Consider the following 20079-nt stretch of genomic DNA (forward strand, 5'->3'; position numbering starts at 1 on the left):
GCTGCACCAAACTGCATTCCCACCAGCAGTGTAGGAGGGTTCCCTTTGCTCCACAGCCTCTCCAGCATTTGTCATTTGTGGACTTTTGAATGATGGCCTTTCTGACTGGTGTGAGGTGATACCTCATCATAGTTTTGATTTGCATTTCTCTGATAATTAGTGATATTGAGCATTTTTTCATGTGCCTATTGATCATTTGTATTTCTTCCTTGGAGAATTGCTTGTTTAGGTCTTTGGCCCAATTTTGGATTGGGTTATTTGTTTTTTTCTTATTAAGTTGTATGAGCTGCTTATATGTTCTGGAGATCAAGCCTTTGTCGGTTTCATTTGCAAAAATTTTTTCCCATTCCGTAGGTTGTCATTTTGTTTTACTTATGGTTTCCTTTGCTGTGCAGAAGCTTGTAAGTTTCATTAGGTCCCATTTGTTTATTCTTGCTTTTATTTCTATTGTTTGGGTAGACCGTCCTAGGAGAACATTTTTGAGATGTATGTGAGTTAATGTTTTGCCTTTATTTTCTTCTAGGAGGTTAATTGTATCTTGTCTTATGTTTAAGTCTTTGATCCATTTTGAGTTTATTTTTGTGTATGGTGTAAGGGAGTGTTCTAGCTTCATTGCTTTACATACTGCTGTCCAGTTTTCCCAACACCATTTGCTGAAGAGACTGTCTTTATTCCATTGTATATTCTTGCCTCCTGTGTCGAGGATCAGTTGACCAAAAGTTTGTGGGTTCATTTCTGGGCTCCCTATTCTGTTCCATTGGTCCATATGTCTGTTTTTGTACCAATACCATGCTGTCTTGATGACTGTAGCTCTGTAGTATTGTCTGAAGTCTGGGAGAGTTATTCCTCCAGCCTCTTTCTTTTTCTTCAGTAATGCTTTTGCAATTCTAGGTCTTTTGTGGTTCCATATAAATCTTACTATGATTTGTTCTAGTTCTGTGAAATATGTCCTGGGTAATTTGATAGGGATTGCATTAAATCTGTGGATTTCCTTGGGCAGTATGGCCATTTTAACAGTATTGATTCTTCCAATCCAGAAGCATGGGATATCTTTCCATTTTTTAAAATCTTCTTTAATTTCCTTAATCAGTGTTTTATAGTTTTCTGTGTATAATTCTTTCACCTCCTTGGTTAGATTTACTCCTAGGTATTTTATTACTTCGGGTGCTATTTTAAAGGGGATTGTTTCTTTAGTTTCTTTTTCTGTTGATTCATCATTAGTGTAAAGAAATGCAGCTGATTTTTGAACATTAATCTTGTAAGCTGCTACCTTGCTGAATTCTTTGATTGTATCTAGTAGTTTTTGTGTGGACCTTTTAGGGTTTTCTGTATATAGTATCATGTCATCTGCATATAGTGACACTTTTACTTCTTCTTTTCCAATTTGGATCCCTTTTATTTCTCTCTCTTGCCTGATTGCTGTGTCTAGGACTTCCAAGACTATGTTGAATAGGAGTGGTGATAGTAGGCACCCTTGTCTTGTCCCAGATTTTAGTGGGAAGCTTTTGAGTTTTTCACTGTTAAGTACTATTCTGGCTGTAGGTTTGTCTTATATAGCTTTTATTATGTTGAAATATGTTCCCTCTATACCCACTTTGGCGAGAGTTTTTATCATAAATGGGTGTTGAATTTTATCAAAAGCTTTTTGTGCATCTGTTGAGATGATCATGTGGTTTTTGTCCTTTCTCTTGTCGATGTGATGTATTACATTGATTGATTTGCATGTGTTGAACCATCCTTGTGTCCCTGGGATGACCCCACTTGATCATGATGTATAATCTGTTTTATGTACTGTTGGATTCTATTTGCTAATACTTTGGTAAGGATTTTTGTATCTATGTTCATCAATGATATCGGTCTGTAATTCTCTTTTTTGGTGGTGTCTTTGCCTGGTTTTGGTATCAGGGTGATGGTGGCTTCATAGAATGAGTTTGAGACAAGTTGATTTTATTAGAGCATAATTAACAGGTGTCAAAGGGAAGCTACTTGATTTGTTTTCACAATAATTCATAAGGGAAAAAAACTTGGGTTTGAAAATGAATTACCTTTCTTTAGAGTTTTAGGTAAAATTGTAAGACCTCGTATGTTAAAATTTAGAAGAAAAAACAGTCAAGTTCTTTTTTCTCATTGAATAGATTAAACTCTCTTTTCTGTGTCCTCTATACTCCTCACAGAATGTTTGCTGCTATTTGCATGTATTTGAGCCAGGAGCAGTGGGTTGTGTAAAACAGCTTCAACATCACCATAAACTTCAGAGAAATCATTTTTCTCACAACAAAGGCAGCTCTGTGCATGGCTTTATTGGCCGCCTGGAAAATGACTGCAATCTACAACTGCCAGGTCAATGTGGATGTTGATGTTAATTTTCCAAGTTGGGAAACAATGTGCTTATTGTTAGGGGATAGAAACATGTGAGAGATTAGCAATGAGCAATTTTACAAACAACTAATTGAAAGAGGCTTGGTTCAGTAAGAGGAAGGAAAATTGTGCAGTAGCTTCCCTTATTATTTTTTCTGCAACTCAGAGAAGCTGAAGGAGAGGGAAAAATAGATCTGGCAGTTATTATTTCAAGGCTAGTTGGATAAAGAGTAATGCACAAAAGGATCTTGCCTGGAGAGATGAGTCCTGCATGTGAATATTAGAGGAGCTATGTATGTAAGGTATGAAGCTGCATTGGATTAATTTATATTTTTTAGAAAATAGGCTAAATAAAATGGTGATTTATAAGGAGCATTTTAGTACCCATGGCTTGCCAAAATGAACTTTAACTAAATGTAATGTTTTAAATAGGGATATAGTCAGGAATGTAAAAACAAAAACAAAAACAAAAAAAAAACTGGAAGGACATTTTTTGTTACAAATATTATATTTCTTATCTTGGTCCTTAGACTAAATGAATGTCTTTTGGAGTCAAAACAAGAACAATTCTTTCAAATATTTAGATAGGCTGTGTATTACTTTTGTTTTGTAGGTTATGCTGAATGCTATTTTCCTTTTTAATAAAAAGTCAACAGAATGTTCTTCTCATTTTTCTGTTTCTAAGACTTTCCTAACTTCCTGGTTTCACCTGAGAAGCATACATAATCTAGCTTACTTTCCATGTTTCTTGCTTCTCTAGTCTTTTAATTTTAATGTGTAGGTAGGTGAGCAGTATGAGATGTGGTCAGGGAAATGTGGCTTACTCCTCAGCTCTGGTTTCCTAACTCTCACCTTGCATCTGTGCTTGTTGATGGTAGCAGAATGGGTGATGAAGACCATAATAATTGCCATCGTTTGTTGGATTCCTGCCATGTGCCGAGTATTTTATATTGTGTCTCACTAGTCCTTATAATAATTCTGTAAGAAAGGGCACCGATATCCCCTTTTTAAAGAAGAAAATGAGGTTTCAAGAGATTATATAACTCTTCCCCTAATCATTTAACATACTAAGTACTAGAGTCATGGGACAGTAGCAATGAAAAAGCCCACTTGAGTTAGACTAGTGGAGGGAGACTTTTACTTATATCTGTGGTGTCTTCTCAAAATCTGAAGAATGTGCAGAATCCAAAGCTGAGCCTGGAAAGCCTCAAAAGAGGCATGTGAGCATATCGCCAAAACTAAGGGCTCCAGAAACAGGTCTCAGATTTCCAGGAATGCCAGAGTTAGGGAAAAAGAGAAGTAGTTTTAGAGTAAGGGGGGAGCAGATCTAGGGATTACCAAGAACCAGCATTATTGTTTAATAGCTGCAGAGTACTGGGGTGTTGGATGTGTTTAGATAGACCAGGAAAGAGGCAGAGTTCTGTTGCCCATCAGGTTGGGGAAAGAGTGAATAAGAGAAAGAAATGTATTCCTAACATCTCAAGTTGAGACTCATAATACATTTTTTCCTAGAAAAATAATATATATTAGTTTAGTTAAATTTCTTGGCTAGCCTGCTAAAATAGTTACCACAAAGGAACTTGAAATATAGGTTCTGTCATGAAAAAAATCGTCCTGGTGGGAAATAAAGGGAATCCAAATAAACTTTTGAATTAGGCTTCGTTGATAGGTAGAGAACTACCTGGAAATTAGAATTTTACAAAACCAAACTTTGGGGTGTTATCATGACTTACAGATATTCATTAAAAAGATAATTTACTCTTAATTTTTAAAGAGTTTAAAAAAGTAGTGATACTTTTGAAGATTAGTGGTCAGTTATTTTATAGAATCTTCTTCAATTTTGGCTTATCTTATATTTTCTCATAATTGGAATGAGGTTATGCATTTTTGGCAAGAAAACAACCAAATGCTGTTATATCCTTTTTAGTGTACCATCAGGGAGTTTATATTGTTGATACGTCTTATGACTAGTGATATTTACTTTGATCATTTGGTTAAGTTTGTGTCTGCAAAGAAGAACCATCACATCTTGGAGACTAAGTATAAGTAACTTAATGCAATATAGGTAGGTCCTGGATAGGATCCTAGAAAAAGAATGTTAGTGGAAAAATTGGTGAAATTTAAATAAAATGTGTTGTTTAGTTAGCAATATCATACCAATGTTCATTTCGTATTCTTGATAATTATGCTATGGTGATAAAAGATACTAACATTAGGGGAAGGGAAGTGATGGAGATGAGGATACCTGTACTGTTTTTGCGACTTTCTGTAAGTCTAAAATTAACTCAAAAGAAAAAGTTAAAAATAGTGATATCTAATACTTACATAACGCCTATTGTGTGCCAGACTCTGTTAATTCTTTGATTCTTCTCAGCCCAGTGAGGGGAACAATTATTACTACCATTTGACAGATGAGGAAATTGGATACAGAGAAATAAGAAAAATGTCCAATGTCACATAGTTATTAAGTGATCACATAGCTAGAAAGTGGCTGAGTTGGGGTTTGAAGTGAGGCATTCTGGATCCAGAAATCCATTACATCATACTGACTTTCAGTGTGATCTGTGTATATACACATGGTTTTAAAATAATTCTGACATACCAAAGACAGGTCTGTCCTCCCCTGAGGCAATCTCTGTTACTAAGTTTTTTGGTTTTTGTTTGTTTGTCTTAAACCTTCAGAGAAGAATTTACTCTTAAACATTGATAGCAGCCCATTTTGGTTTTTATCAATAATAATCAAAGCTGTGCTGTCGCAATGTTTTTGTTCTCTCTTCAAAAGCTTCTCATGGTATGCTGACTATTGTAGATAGCAGCTATCTTGGAAACTTGGGGAATCCCTTCTAGATGGTTGGACAGGAAGCCTTTATGAGTAAGGTTCTAATTTCTCATAACTATAAGTTGCATTCTGTGCAATAAGATTAAGTAGAGCCAAACTTCACTTAGAATTTAACCAAGAACTTCTGCTTTCCTTCTCATGAATGCCTTAATAAGCATAAGTGTATTTTTCATCTTAGTATTAAGATTATTTGCTTATACTAGGAAAAAACCACTTGCTAGCCATTGTAACAAAGGCTTTGTTTGTATTCTTTAGAAATAAAGATTATCATGGAGTGGAGTACTGCAGATGGAACCTTTGAGTGTCTGAATGCATTACGTGAGTCTGGTTACCAGATAATGTGGAGACTGAGCCTAAGCTTCCTATAACTTTATAGGTAGAGGGTTCCACAAGGTACATATTGCTCTGAAGGAAGAGTTTATCTTTGAGTGAAATAGAGATTTGATAAGGTACATATATTAAGTTACTGACGTACTAAGCTTCATAATTCTAGAAATCAATCATTGCTGATTCTTATGTTTAAAGGAATTCATGTCTGTCTTTAATCTTGGGCAAAAAGAAAAGAAACTAGTTGTTTAAAAGGTGAGAAAAAGAGCAGGAATTTCCTACCTATTTATGTACATACACACGCAGACATAGCAAGCATACCGTGTTTGCTGCAGAAACAACTATGTTTGTCTTTCTTTCCATAGCTAAGGCATTTTTTTCCTGTGTTTTGAATTAAAATGTGTAAACAGCAGCAATAGTGACTTCTTTCCTGTTACCTTTGGATTCATGGTTCAGGGGAAGAATCTAATAGTAGAGATTTGCTTTGGAAAGTCCAAAGGCCAAAGTTCTATTAATTTTCTTACTGTCACCTCTTCCCTTTCTCTTGCTTTTATTTCAAAATTTATTCACATACTTATCTTTCTGCATCCTTAGTTTAATTGATTATAATATGGAATTGAATTTAAAATATCTATAAACTTTATTTTTAAAAGGTTATTTCTTGGTTTTAAATTTAAAAGTTTGTGAGTTGACCCTTTCTTGTTTCTCTAAAAACTTGAATTAAGTGGCTTTTTGTTTGTATTCTTTATTGATTTTTACCCTTGTAGGGAAAGATATTAATGTCTTTTACTTGCCATTCAGTACTATCATTACATATTCAGGCCATTCCAAATTGTGTGAATAACTAAACTACCAAGTGGCTTTGACAGGTTAGAGGATTGAATTAGTGTAAAGTTCAACAGCATTAAGAGCAAGGGAATTTATACAGTCTACTTGTTTATTCTCTGAAGTAAATGTGTGCTGGAGAACTACCACATTTGTATTTGCCTTACAAAGAGACATGAGGGACACAGAATAAACTATTTGCTAAATATGAGTTAAATGTATATCACTAACACCTACAAAATTAGCAAAAGGATTGTTGATGGGGTGATATTCAAGAAATCTGTGAGTTATTGGTCAGGAAATCAGAACCATACTTTCCTATTTTAAATGATGAGGATGATTCTTAAACTTGAGAGGTTTCCTCCTGGGAAGGAACCTTGTCTGATTTTTCTTTGATCTTCTGTTTGCCTTGCATATAGGAGATATGCATGATATGCATGATGATTTAATGTTTGTATATATTGTGAAATGATCACCACAGTAAGTCTAGTTACCATCCGCCACCATATGTACAGGGTTTTTTTTCCTTGTAATGAGAATTTTTAAGATCTGCTCTCTTAGCAACTTTCAGCTATGCAATACAGTGTTATTATTAACTCTAGTCATCATGCTATACAGTAGATACCTGTGACTTATTTATTTTATAACTGGAAGTTTGTATCTTTGTCGACTCCCTTCACCCATTTTGCTCACTCCCCAACCCCCACCCTGGCAACCAGTCTGTTCTCTGTATCTATGAGCTTGTTTTTTTAGATTCCATATATAAGTGAGATCAAGTGTCAATAAGTATATTTATGTATCTTGGCTTGCAAAATCTATTTGACTTTCAAGGTACCTAAAATTCAAGCCCACAAGTACTAGAGAACTTAGGTATTATGTAATAATATTGTCTTTGAGAGTTGTTATAAAGTGTTGTCACAACTTCCCTCTATCCTTAATTCCTGTTACTGGCCTGGACCTATCTTAGGGCAAGGAAGAGTAAATTGGGATAGCTTCAATCTCAGGAAAACTTAATATTTGCAGCGGATAAAGAAGGAGTGGCATGAAGAAGTGAGAAACCTCAGAATCCTGTACTGTGCTTCTGGATTGGAAAAGGGAGTCTCTCTGGTTAGTGAACCAGTTTACTCATGCTGAGATAGTATGAAAGGATATACCATAATAATCAGTTATGCTGATTAGGTGCATTAGGATTAAACGATGTAGGAATCCTGAACTAGAATCAAATATCCACTTCCAAATTTTATTAGCATTGTCATATATTCTACTTAAGGCTTTCAATAATACACAAAAGGTCTTCATTCATTCTAATCCTACATAAGTGTAGAAAGGAAGCCTCTTAAATAAAAAATTTTGATTAACCATCTATTTCAGAGACTGGTATTGACAGTGTGAAACAACTAGAATGTCGTGTCTAAATGTAAACAAACAAAAAAAACCCCAGCAGCTGTGTTGAGACAATGCATCAGTTTGAAAGGTGATGTTATTCTTTGGGAACATGGAGTGAGGAGCAGGGTTTGGGACAGGGACTGCAGCAGTCTTTTCAGCCTGTCTTGATATATGTTTGGATAGGATTTCTCTTTATTTTAAAGTATTATAAGTTTATCAGTCATAAACCAAATTCAGATGTTAAGATTGCTTTGAAAATACCACTACTGCCCCAACAAATGAAATATATTTCAAAAACAAATGATTTTTGAATTATCCACCATTGGATTGATTATCTGTGGAATATGTTTCTCTTCATTCAAAAGACAATTTAGAATTGGCTACAGGGTACTCATGTCTCTGTCATGTAAAATCACTGAATAAAAGAAGAGGAAAGGCACTGTGTCCCATCTTCCTGCATTCTTGTCATTTCTCTTCTCCTTCCTTTATTTCTCCCTCCTTTTATCTCTTTGGGGCTGAACTTCTAATTTTACCTGGGCAAGAGAGGATGACTGAATATGTCAACTTGACAGTCAAAGAGTTATTTTCTAGGTCTCTCTTCCAATTGTTTCCCGGTTAAGCAGTCTTTCCTTTGAATACAAAGAGTATAGGATGCTATTCTGAGATACTGATTCATAATAGTTTTAGAAGGGATGGTGAGAGTGGGTGGCAACTTATTTTTCTGGTTGCAGAGCCAGATCAATCAACAGCCTAATTGAGTTTAGTGAAGACTTCTCTTAGAATGGATTATGACTTAAAGACTTGGAGAAGCTCCAGAAGTATGGCATTAAAATAGCCAGAAGTTTGGTGAAAAACTAAAGTAATAGAGATAATTTAATTTTAAAAGGAAAACTGAGACAAATAATAGTCACCAGGCAAATGAGTGTATGAAAGGAGTACTGGCCTATGCATTGGGAACTATATAGTTTTAATCTAGATTCTACTAGTTAACCAGGGTATTACCTGAATCCTGATAATTTGGGAAATAATGGGGCATTGGATGATTTGTAAGATTTCTTTAAACTCTGATAGTATATGAGTTGGTGTCTATCAGCAACATTTCATACTTTTGAACCTCTTCTTGAAATTCTTTCCTTTTGTTTCTATGATATTGTACTCATACTTTTCCTCCTGCCTCTCTTGCTGTTCCATCTTTACAGACTCATCTTCCCCTTCCTGTTAATTAAATATTGTGTTTATCTTCAAGATTTTAACCTAGATAGTCTTTTATCTTTCTTAGATATTACACTTTCTTTCCTGTATCGCTAGCTTAGACAGTCTAGTCAATGATCATGCTTCAGTAATTTTATATATATATAATTGTATATGTGTGTGTGTGTGTGTGTGTGTATGTATATACACCCATGGTTCCCAAGTTATATGTCTAATCTAGAGCTCTGCTCTGAGTTCTGGACCTGTATATAAACTGACTACTCAAATCCCCATTTGAGTAGTTAAGAGGCATCTCAAACTCAACTTACCCAAAACCAAACTCATAAAATCTTACCCTATATAGTGTAGCTAATCTGAGTGTATGGTACCATCACCTACCAGTTACATCCAGTTGTGCAAGCCAGAAACATGAGAATCTGCAGTAGTCTCTTAAGTGATCACATTGCATCTGTTCTGTTTTCCCTGTAACCTAGTCTCTGCAATGGAGCCAGAGGGATTTTTTAAAAAGGCGTACCCAATCTTGTGTGTCTGTGATACCCTTAAAATACTCCAACAATCTTTAAAATTAAGACCAAATTCATTATTATGGCCCTGCCTGCCTCCCCAGCTTCACCTTCTATCATTCTGCCCCTTGTTATCTCAGCACCAGCCTACTAGCCTTTTTTCGGTTCCTCAGATATATCATAGTTCTCCCACACAACCCACAGGGCCTTTGCTTTGCTTTGCTCTTCCTTGTGCCGAGAATATTTCCCATCCCCTTCCTCATTGCACATATTACTCATCCTTCTGCTTTGAGCTCAGTAGTAACTTTCTTTTAGAATCGTCTTCCCTGACCCCCTCTGATCTAAATCAGGTTCCTTTATTAAATACTCTTTTAGAAATGTTTGTTTCTTTCATAGCACTTAACTCAATTTATTATTATATAATCCTTTATGATTATTTAATTAGTACTGCCTCTCCCACTAGACTCTAAATATTATAAGGGCAAGGACAGTGTCTGGGTTTTACTCACTCTTGTATATAAGATTCTTGTATAGTGCCTATCACATGATAAGTAGTTAAGAATTATTTGTGGAGAGAATAATTTAAGCTGTGCAATGCAACTTTTATTTTTCAGTTTTCAACAAGATCAGGGCAGAAGCTAAAAGTGGAGCAGTAGATTGATTCTTCCCTGTCCCAATCTTCAACCTCTTCCTTTCTGTGAGCTTTTTTCCATTTAGTGTATTATCCTGTTCAAGCCATTCCTAGCTTTGGACTAGTAAAAATAAGACAAAGGCAAAACAAAAAACCTTCATCATCTTCATATTCTCACCTGGTTGCTGTCTTATTTATTTCCTTTCCATTACAGCTATTTAAAAAGTAGAGGTAGCATAGTGTTTGAAAACATGGGCTCAAGCTACAAGACCAGGATTCAAGTTTCAGCTGTGCCACTTGTAGATATATGATTTTGATTCAGCTTTTCAAATGATAAAATGAGAGAAATAATAGTTCTTTCTAGGGTTGCTTCGAGGATCAAATGACAATACATGTGAAGTGTTTAGCACTGTGCCTGGCACATAGTGCTCCATAAATGTTAGCAGCGATCATTGTTGTCATCATTATCATCATCATAGTTACAAGCTGAGTTGCATCCCTCATAATTCATAGCTTGAAGCCCTAAACCCCATTGTGACAGTATTTGGAGATAGGGCCTTTAAGAAGATTAAGGTTAAATGAGGTTATAAGAATGGGGGCCCTAATCCAGTAGGAACAGTGCCCTTAAAAGAAGACGAAGAGACACCAGAGGCATGTGGACAGAGAAAAAGGCACAGTGAAGACACGGAGAAAAGGTGGCCATATGCAAGCCAAGGATAGAGGCCTTGGGAGAAAAAAACCTATTGGCACCTTGATCTTTCCAGCGTTCAGGACTGTGAGAAAATAAATCTCTGTTGTTTAAGCCACCCAATCTGTACTGTTTGTTATGGCAGCACTAGTAAACTACCACTACCACCACTTTCATCATCATCCCATCCTTTCTCTCATTTTCTTCTTAACCTACTGATGTCAGATCTTTTCTAGTATAGACCTATCATAAATTACTGGTTATCCTTACATAATCAAGTTCAAAAGACTCTTGGTTTCTTATATAGCTTGACTTCTCTGTGATCCTTGACAGTCAACTGTTTTCCCCCTTGTAAAAATCTTTTTTTAACGAAAGTATAGTTGACTTAACAATATTGTGTTAGTTTCAGGTGTATAGCAAAATTATTCAGTTAAATATATTTTTTCAAATTATCTTCCATTATGGATTATTACAAGGCATTGAATATTGTTCAGTGTTATACAACAGACCCTTGTTGATTATCTGTTTTATATATAGTAGTGTGTATCTGTTAATCCCAAACTCCAATTTATCCCTCCCCCCTCCCTTTTCCCTTTGGTAACCATAAGTTTTATATGCCTGTGAGTCTATTTCTGTTTTGTAAATAGATTCATTTGTATTATTTTTTAGATCCCACATATAAGTGATATCATATAAAAGTTATCTTTCTCTGACTGAATGACTTCACTTAGTATGATATTCTCTAGGGCATCCATGTTGCTGCAGGTGGCAATATTTCTTTTTTTTATGACAGTATTGTTCCATTGTATTATATATACCACATCATCTTTATCCATTCAACTGTCATGGATATTTAGGTTGCTTCCATGTCTTGGCTATTGTAAATAGTGTTGCTACAAACATTGGGGTGCGTGCATCTTTTTGAATTAGAGTTTTTGTTTTTTCCAGATATATGCCCAGGAGTGGGATTGCTGAATCATATGGTAGCTCTAAAAAATCTTTCTTCTTGAAACTTCTGCTTAATCTCCTTCTTAATTTCCATCTTGAATTAATCTCTAGCGCCTGCATCTGCATAAATGCATCTCCAGCTGTACCTAAATACCAGTGTTTTCCGGGCACTGTCCTCTGCATTCAGGTCTCCTACACCATTTGGGTAATATGATAGGCAGAATAATGCATACCTCCCTCCCCCCACCCCTGGGTGTCCATGCTCTAATCCTTTAAACCTGTGGATATGTTACATTATATGGCAAAAGGAACCTTGCAAATAGGATTAAGGGTATGGACCTTATGATATATACATACATTAAGTGGAACCCAGTGTAATCACATGGGTACTTAAGAGTAAAAGAGGAAGACAGGTCAGTCAGAGAGATACAACAAAAGAAGAGGAAGAGGGGGACTCCAGTATGATAGAGACTCCATCTGCTGCTGTTGGCTTTGAAGATGGAGGAAGGGGGCCACAAACCAAGGAATGTAGTTTCCTCTACAAACTGGGAATAGCTTTCAGCTGACAGCCAACAAGGAAACAGGGAATCTCAGTCCTGCATCTTCAAGGAACCAAAATCTGCCAACAACCTGAATGAGAAAAGAAATGGATTCTCCCCTAGAGACTCTAGAAAGGAATTAGCCCTGCCAACACATTGATTTTAGCCTGTGGAGACCTATGTTGAACTTCTGACCCAAGAACTCTAAGATAATACATTTGTGTTGTTTTAAGTCTATGATAATTTGCTACAGCAACAATAGAAAACTAATGTACTTAATGGACTCTTGAATTTGAATCGCTGTCTCAGATTTCTTTCTGAACCATAAATTCAGTTGCTTCCTGGATATGACTTCTGTGATAACCTATAGGGACCTGAAATGAAGCTTCTGCAGCTCGCTCTTATGTTGATTGATCTTGTTCCTATCCATTCAGATGCCTTAGTCAGAAATCTGGGAATTGGCTTAAACTCTTTAGTTTCTCTTACACTAATCCTTTATACATCACTGCCCCACGTAATTTGTTACCAAACCTTTTTGATTCTAAATTTGTTACACTGATTTAGGTCAGGCTCTTGCCACTTCTGACTTGAATTTCTCTAATTTATCAACATATCTCCTTGCCTCTAGTTAAAACTTCTTGCTAAATCATAATCTTGTTCTTTGAAGAAACAGGACCTTTCTGAAATTGGATCATGTTTCTCCCCCACTTCATGGCTTTGCATAGCCATTTCAGAAAAGTCTCAACTTCTAAACATTACACATGAAACTTTTTTTATGATCTTGGCCCCTGTTTGCCTCCCCAGGCTTGAAACTCCCTACTCTTTTAACACATATTATGTTATCCACCTATACTGTGTATCTTGCAAGTTCTTGCACACATATGCTATGCTTTTATGCCATCACTACCTTTTGCATACATTTAAATCTGTCTGGAATGCTGTCCTCTTTCTTTTCCTGACAAGCTCCTATTTCCCCTCCAGTCTTCAACTGAATTGTCACTTCCTTTCAGCACCTCTCACATCCCATGCTGAAGTAGTTGCCTTCCTTTGTGGACCCATAGCACCTCAGGTATATTTCGGACAACAGCACTTACCTCACATACTGTAATTTTTGTTTATATGATAACCTCTCCCTATAAACTGTAAATTCTTTGAGGGCAAGGTACTTGAAATTTTTTTCTTTGTGTCTTAAGCACCTATTACAGTGTCTAATACTTAGGGGCTTAGTAAACATTGGTTTAAAGAGTGAATGAAAAGAATGCTAAAGAATAAGGATTGTATGCCACAGAACTGGGTTTTCGCATGAATTTTTAGAGTGTCTTTCCTTGGAAATTCTAAGGACAATATTAGCAATGTTTTGACATTAGTTTAATGGTAACCTTTTGTCAGTTTTATGTAAAAGCTGAGAAGAAAACATTTGAATTTGGTACTTGATAGGAATAGGCAGGAACTCCCTGAAAAATTACTTCAGAAGAGAAAGCTGTCACAGATGATGAGACACTTGTTAGAAGGCTACCAGACCTATTTATGTAATCATTAACTCCTCTCATTACCATAAGGGACTACCCCTTTTAGTTTTGCTTCCCCCTTTAAAAAAAAAAAAAAAAAAAGATTTCCTGTTCCAGAGGGAGTAAGCTTAAATTAAAAAGCATTAGGTTATCTTCAGTTTTCTTTTAGGTTTGAATGATGTTCCAACAGTGGTTGCTTCATGGGGGTTTCCAGCTTTGAGAAAAAAAGTTTATAACTAAACTTTTGATTACAACATTAGCCATGCCCACGGACAGAATTTTCCTCTGTTCTTCATGTTATATAGAATGCTCACCCTTTAATAGTGTTCTGTGCATTAAAAAAATGTATAGGGCTGAAAGTAAAATTATTCTTCCTTTTTTCCCTTCTTATTTAGAAATATATAACTTTGACAGAGTTTTCCAATCAGTAAATCAGATCCTGTTTACCCTTGTTTTGTGTCCTCAATCTACAAGGTCTTATGCAATTTTGGACATCTTACAGATGATAAATGAATGAAAATAGCTTATTTTCCATCTGATTTAAAAGCTTTTTTCTTTCTAAATTATTAATTTTGTATTGTATGGAGAAAAATGCAGATGAAAATACAGCTTTTTCTTTAGCTGCTTTAAAAATTTTTTAATTAAAAGTCTTAATAAAAAATTATATGGCTGTTGCATAGATGATAATGATAAATTATATTAGCCATGATATAAGAAAGGAGATACAAAAAGCTGTTTTCTTACTACTTGAGAAGAAACACCCTTGGATGGAATGAGGTAATGAACTAGAGAGGTGTGGAGAATAAATGAATGAAAAAATGATGGACTGAATGCAAATTCATACTGCTGGCATCTCTTATCTATGGGCTTGGCATCATGGGAGTTGAGTTAGCCTGCTCTCTGAGGTCGTGTTTAATAGTCCTGTTCACTGCCAAGATTTTAACTGTAACCCCTTTCTTACCACATTATCCTTTGTGGCATGGTAGAGTGTGCATCAACATGATAGGGGTACAATTGTAGAATCGAATGGCTTTCTAGAAATTTCTGTCAAAAGAGGTAGTCATTTCAAATGTCAATTCCATCTTGCAATTTTAATCATTGTCATTATTATCATAGAAAAGTTAAAAAGGTATATGAGAACTTACATGACACGGACCCTTTACCTCTCTGACCTCATCTTCTACTATGCTTTTCACCCACTCGATCTCAGCCAGCCACAATTATCTCTGTGCTGTCCTGCTTTTCCTCAGACAGCAGGAAGACTCTGTTCTAGCTCAGTGTTGTCCAAAAGAAATACAAAGCAAGCCATACATATAATTTACAAATTTCTAGCAGCCACATTAAGATAAAAAGAAGCAAGTGAAATTAATTTTACTAATGTATTTTATTTAACCTACGGTATCTAAATAAGATGTCTTAACTTTTTCTACTACTGTGTGCTTGAAATCTGTATTTTACACTAACAGTACATTTTATTTGGACACTGAATTTTCATCAGAGGTACTTGATCAGTATTTAGATTTTATAAAGTTTGTAGTTGAAGCATAGAATCACATATCCAAGTTACTCTTTTTTTTTTTTTTTAATTTCAGGTTCTGTCATTTATTATGACTACATACATGGATCCACAGTGCAGATTCAGATCCACAAGAAAAAAAAAAGTGATAGGAAAACTGAGAGCAGGCAAATCAATGCTTAAAAATAAAATCAGTGATTTGCTTAAACGTGGACCTTTTGATTCTATAAAGGGAATTATTAGGTTTCAGGAATGATTTGCACGGTATCAGAGCACATTCACTGACTGGCTAATAAGTGCAGAACCTTTACTTTCAAAGAGTTTGCCGTCTAACTGGGTTAAGAAGGCATGGATTTTGGAAAGAATTGATAACAAAATAACTGTCAAATAAGGTCAGAAGGTTGTAGGAATAAGGACATTTCTTAGTGAAAACCAATGCTGTGAGGCTTTTTAAAAAATTATTTTTCTAAACATACTTAAATTTTTTCAAATAATTCAAATATCAGCTTTTAAATTTAAATTAAATAAATTGAAACACAATAAAAAATTCAGTTCCATAGTTACAAAGTTAAATTTCAAGTACTCAGTAGGCATAGATGTTATTGCACAGTGCAGTTCTAACTATTCTCTCTGTAAAGAATGCTTTCCTGCAGATAACCACTTGATTGACTCCCTTACTTCATTCAAGTTTTTTTCCTCAAATCTCACCCTCTCAATGAGGCATAACAGACATTCTATTTAATACTACAACCTGCTCATAACTCCCTGCACTCTCTACTTGTAATCCACTGTACTTCACTCTTCATCTCTCTTCACTGCATAATTGGTGATTTATTATTTTCATTGTCAGTTACCTCCTTCCCTTTCCTCCCAGCTTGCTGGATGGAAACTTCCTGAAGGCAGAGATCTTTGTTCTGTTCACTGATAAATCCCAGCACCTAATGTAGTACTTGGCCTATAACAGGTACTCCATAAACATTTAGATTAAATTTATTGAATGAGTGTAATCATTATAAAAACTAGTTGAAATTATTAATAAATATATACTAGATTATAGATATAATTCAGAGTTAAAAAGCATCATTGACCAAATTCTTCTTAAATGTATCTTGAATGCTTTCTCTGTACCTTGTATTGTTTTAATCTAGGAATAGTGGGGAGAAAAATGAGTACAAAAGAAACTTATAGTTTAGTTAGGAAGGCAGGAGTCACAAAAAGAGAACATGTGAAAAATGCAGCATTCTGTTGCAAACATTAGAGAATTGACTTAAAATATGGTGCCTCTGGTTGTGATGCAGATATATTCATTTGAGAATTTCTCAATATATATTTAAGTACTTACATGTTTATCATTATCTATTTGACAAGACTTAAGGAACACAACAAATAGGAAACTTAAAAGTATTATAAAACCTACACCTGAAAACTAGTATAGAACAATGACAAAGAGAGAATAATTTTAATTCTAAAAATTGAATTTAGCAAAGATAATCTTCTAATGAAATATTATTGAAACAAGGAGACATGGACATACAAAGGAATGAATCTAGTCACAGACCTTACTTACACCCTTCACAAAAGTTAACTCAGAATGTATTACAGGCCTGCATGTAAAATGCAAAACTATAAAACTAGAAGATAACATAAGAAAAAAAGCCTAGATAGCCTTGACTATGGTAATGATTTTTTAAGTATAACACTAAAGGCATGATCCATGAAAGAAGTAATTTTTGGACTTTATTAAAAACTTCTGCTCTGAGAAGGATAATGTTAAGAAAATAAGAAGACAAGCCACATATTTGCAAAGACAGATCTGAAAAAGGACTGTTTTCTAAAATATACAAAGAACTCTTAAAACTCAACAATAATAAAAAACCTGATTAAAAATGGTCCAAAGACCTTAACAGACATCTCACCAAAGAAAATATACAGATGGCAAATAAAGCATATGAAAAGATGCTCCACATCATATATCATCAGGGAAATGCACATTAACACAACTAAGAAATATCAGTATACATCTGTTAGAACAGCCAAGTCTGGAACACTGATGACAACAAATGCTGGTGCAAAAATGTGGAGCAACAAACTCTCATTCATTGCTGGTGGGAGTGCAAAATTATACAACCAATTTGGAAGACAGTGTGGAGGTTTCTTACAAGGCTAAATATACTTTTACCATGTGGTTCATCAGTTACACTCCTTGGTATTTAGTCAAAGGAATTGAAAACTCAGGTCCACAGAAAAACCTGTGCATGGATATTTATAACAGCTTTAATAATAACTGCCAGAACTTGGAAGCAACCAAGATGTCTGTCAGAGGCGAATGGATAAGTAAACTCGGGTACATCCAGATAATGGAGTATTCAGCACTAAAAATAAATGAGCTATCAAACCATGAAAAGACATGGGGGAAGCTTAAATATATATTACTGAGTAAAAGAAGCCAATCTGGGAAAAAAAAGGCTATATACTGTATGATTCTAACTCTGACATTCTGGAAAAGGCAAAACTATGGAGACAGTAAAAAGATCAGTGGGCTGAGGCAAGGGAAAATGATGAATAGGTGGAGAACAGAAGTTTCTTAGGGCAGTGAAACTACTCAGTGTGATATGATGATGATGGATACGTGTCATTATACATTTGTCCAAACACACAGTGTACATACAATACTAAGAGTGAACTCTAATATCTGTTGTGGACTTTGGACAGTTGTGATGTGTTAGTGTAGGATCATCAGTTGTAACAAATGTACCACTCTGGTGGGGGATTTTGACAATGGAGGAGTCTCTGCATATGAGGGCAGGCACTATAAGGAAAATCTCTGTATCTTCTTCCCAGTTTTGCTGTGAGCCTAAAATTGCTCTCCCTCAAAAAAGTCTTTTAAAAAGTTGAATTTACACAAATCTTTTAGAGATTAATTTATTATACAAAATTGGAAGGGAAAATTATTTTGAACCTAGAATTATATACCAGCCACACTGTTAATCATATTCATGTTTCAAAAATGTAAGCACTAAAAACTTGAATCTTCCATGTTTCCTTTCTGAGAAAATCATTTCAGAATGTATTCCCACAAAATAAAGATAATTTTGAAGAAAGAAGCTGTATAATACAAAAAATGGAAAAAGTACCCAGGGATACATTTAGAAGATTTTCTAGTGTGGTAGCTGTTGGCTTAGAAAGCAAGTTGGTCCAGGTTAAAACTGGGCTTCAAGAACGAGCACAAAATGGATTTCAAGCAATAAAATTGGAAATAGAAATACATTAGAGGGGGGTGGGTAGGGACAGACTGGGAGTTCGAGATTTATAGATACGGACAGATGTATATATAGAATAGATAAATAAGTTTATACTGTGTATAGCACAGGGAAATATAATCAAGATCTTGTAGTAGCTCATGGTGAAAAAGAATATGAAAACAAATACATGTATATTCATGTATGACTGAAAAATCATGCTGTACACCAGAAATTGACACAACATTGTAAACTGACTATAACTCAATAATAATAAAAAAAGAAATACGTTAGAGATATGATGGAGATGTTATTTCTTCTAACAACAACAACAAAGTCACTTAGAAACTAAGGAAAAATAAAAAATTCTGATGAACCAAATATGAAACAGACCAAAATGGTGCATGATTTCAAGTGATTAGTGGGGTATATTCCACTAGAAAGGATTTTTCATTTGATCTTAACACTAGAATGCTTTGCTTTGAGTGTGATAGTGATCATGACATTGGAACAGCACAGCAGAGATGGAAATACAACCCTAGGCGTTTCATGGCTTTATTCTAAGGAATATTTACAAGATTGCAGTGTTATAAACAATGTTTTTGGGTTTTGTTTTTCTTGAAGTATAGTTGATTTATAATTAGTTTCAAGTGTACAACATAATGACTTAATATTTTTATAGATTATACTGCATTTAATGTTATTACAAAATAATAGCTATACTTCCTTGTGCTGTACAATATGTCCTTGTTGCTTTCTGTTTTATACACAGTAGTTTGTATCTCTTAATTTCATACTCCTATCTTGCCTCTCCCCACTGGTAACCACTAGTTTGTTCTTTGTATCTGTGAATCTGCTTCTGTTTGTTATATACATTTGTTTTACTTTTTTATATTCCACATTTAAGTGATAACAGATTATTTCTTTCTCTATCTGGCTTATTTCACCAAGGATGATAATCTCTGGGTCTATCCACATTGTTGTAAATGGCAAATTTTCATTCTTTTTATGACTAAGTAATATTCCATTTTATATGTATACCATATTTTCTTTATCCATTCATCTGTTGATAGACACTTAGCTTGCTTTCATGTCTTGGTTATTGTGAATACTGTACCTATGAAAATTGGGGTGCATGTATCTTTTTGAATTAGTGTTTTTGTTTTTTCCCTATATATACCTAGTAGTGGCATTGCTGGGTCATATGGTAGTTCTATTTTTAGCTTTTAGAGGAGCCATCATACTGTTTTCCACAGTGGCTGCACCAACTTAACATTCCCACCAACGGTGTACAAGGGTTCTCTTTTTTCCACATCCTTGGCCAACATTTGTTATTTGCAGACTTTTTAATGACAGCCTTTCTGACAGGTGTGAAGTGATATCTCATTGTGGTTTTGATTTGCATTTCTCTGATGATTAGCAGTGTTAAACATCTTTTCATGTGCCTATTGGCCATCAGTATGTCTTCTTTAGAGAAATGTTTGTTCAGGTCTTCCGCTCATGTTTTAATCAAGTTGTTTGTTTTTGATACTTAGTTGTATGAGCTATTTTTTATTTTGA

At 35.0% G+C, this 20079-nt stretch overlaps 1 protein-coding gene across 2 annotated transcripts in view; it reads left to right on the plus strand.

Moving 5' to 3' along the window:
* The window catches only part of ART3 (ADP-ribosyltransferase 3 (inactive)), a 112913-nt gene that overhangs the window by 53006 nt on the left and 39828 nt on the right, over positions 1 to 20079 (plus strand). The window contains exon 1 of one of the 2 annotated variants that reach the window (XM_010983077.3): positions 2367 to 2660. The exons of the other annotated variant lie outside the window; for it this stretch is intronic. The gene's annotated coding sequence lies outside the window, so the exon portion shown is untranslated. Of the gene's footprint in view, positions 1 to 2366; positions 2661 to 20079 lie in introns of those variants that run through there. 2 annotated transcript variants of the gene reach the window in all.

Source organism: Camelus dromedarius, chromosome 1, assembly GCF_036321535.1.
Source record: "Camelus dromedarius isolate mCamDro1 chromosome 1, mCamDro1.pat, whole genome shotgun sequence".
NCBI classification, from domain to species: Eukaryota; Metazoa; Chordata; class Mammalia; order Artiodactyla; family Camelidae; genus Camelus; species Camelus dromedarius.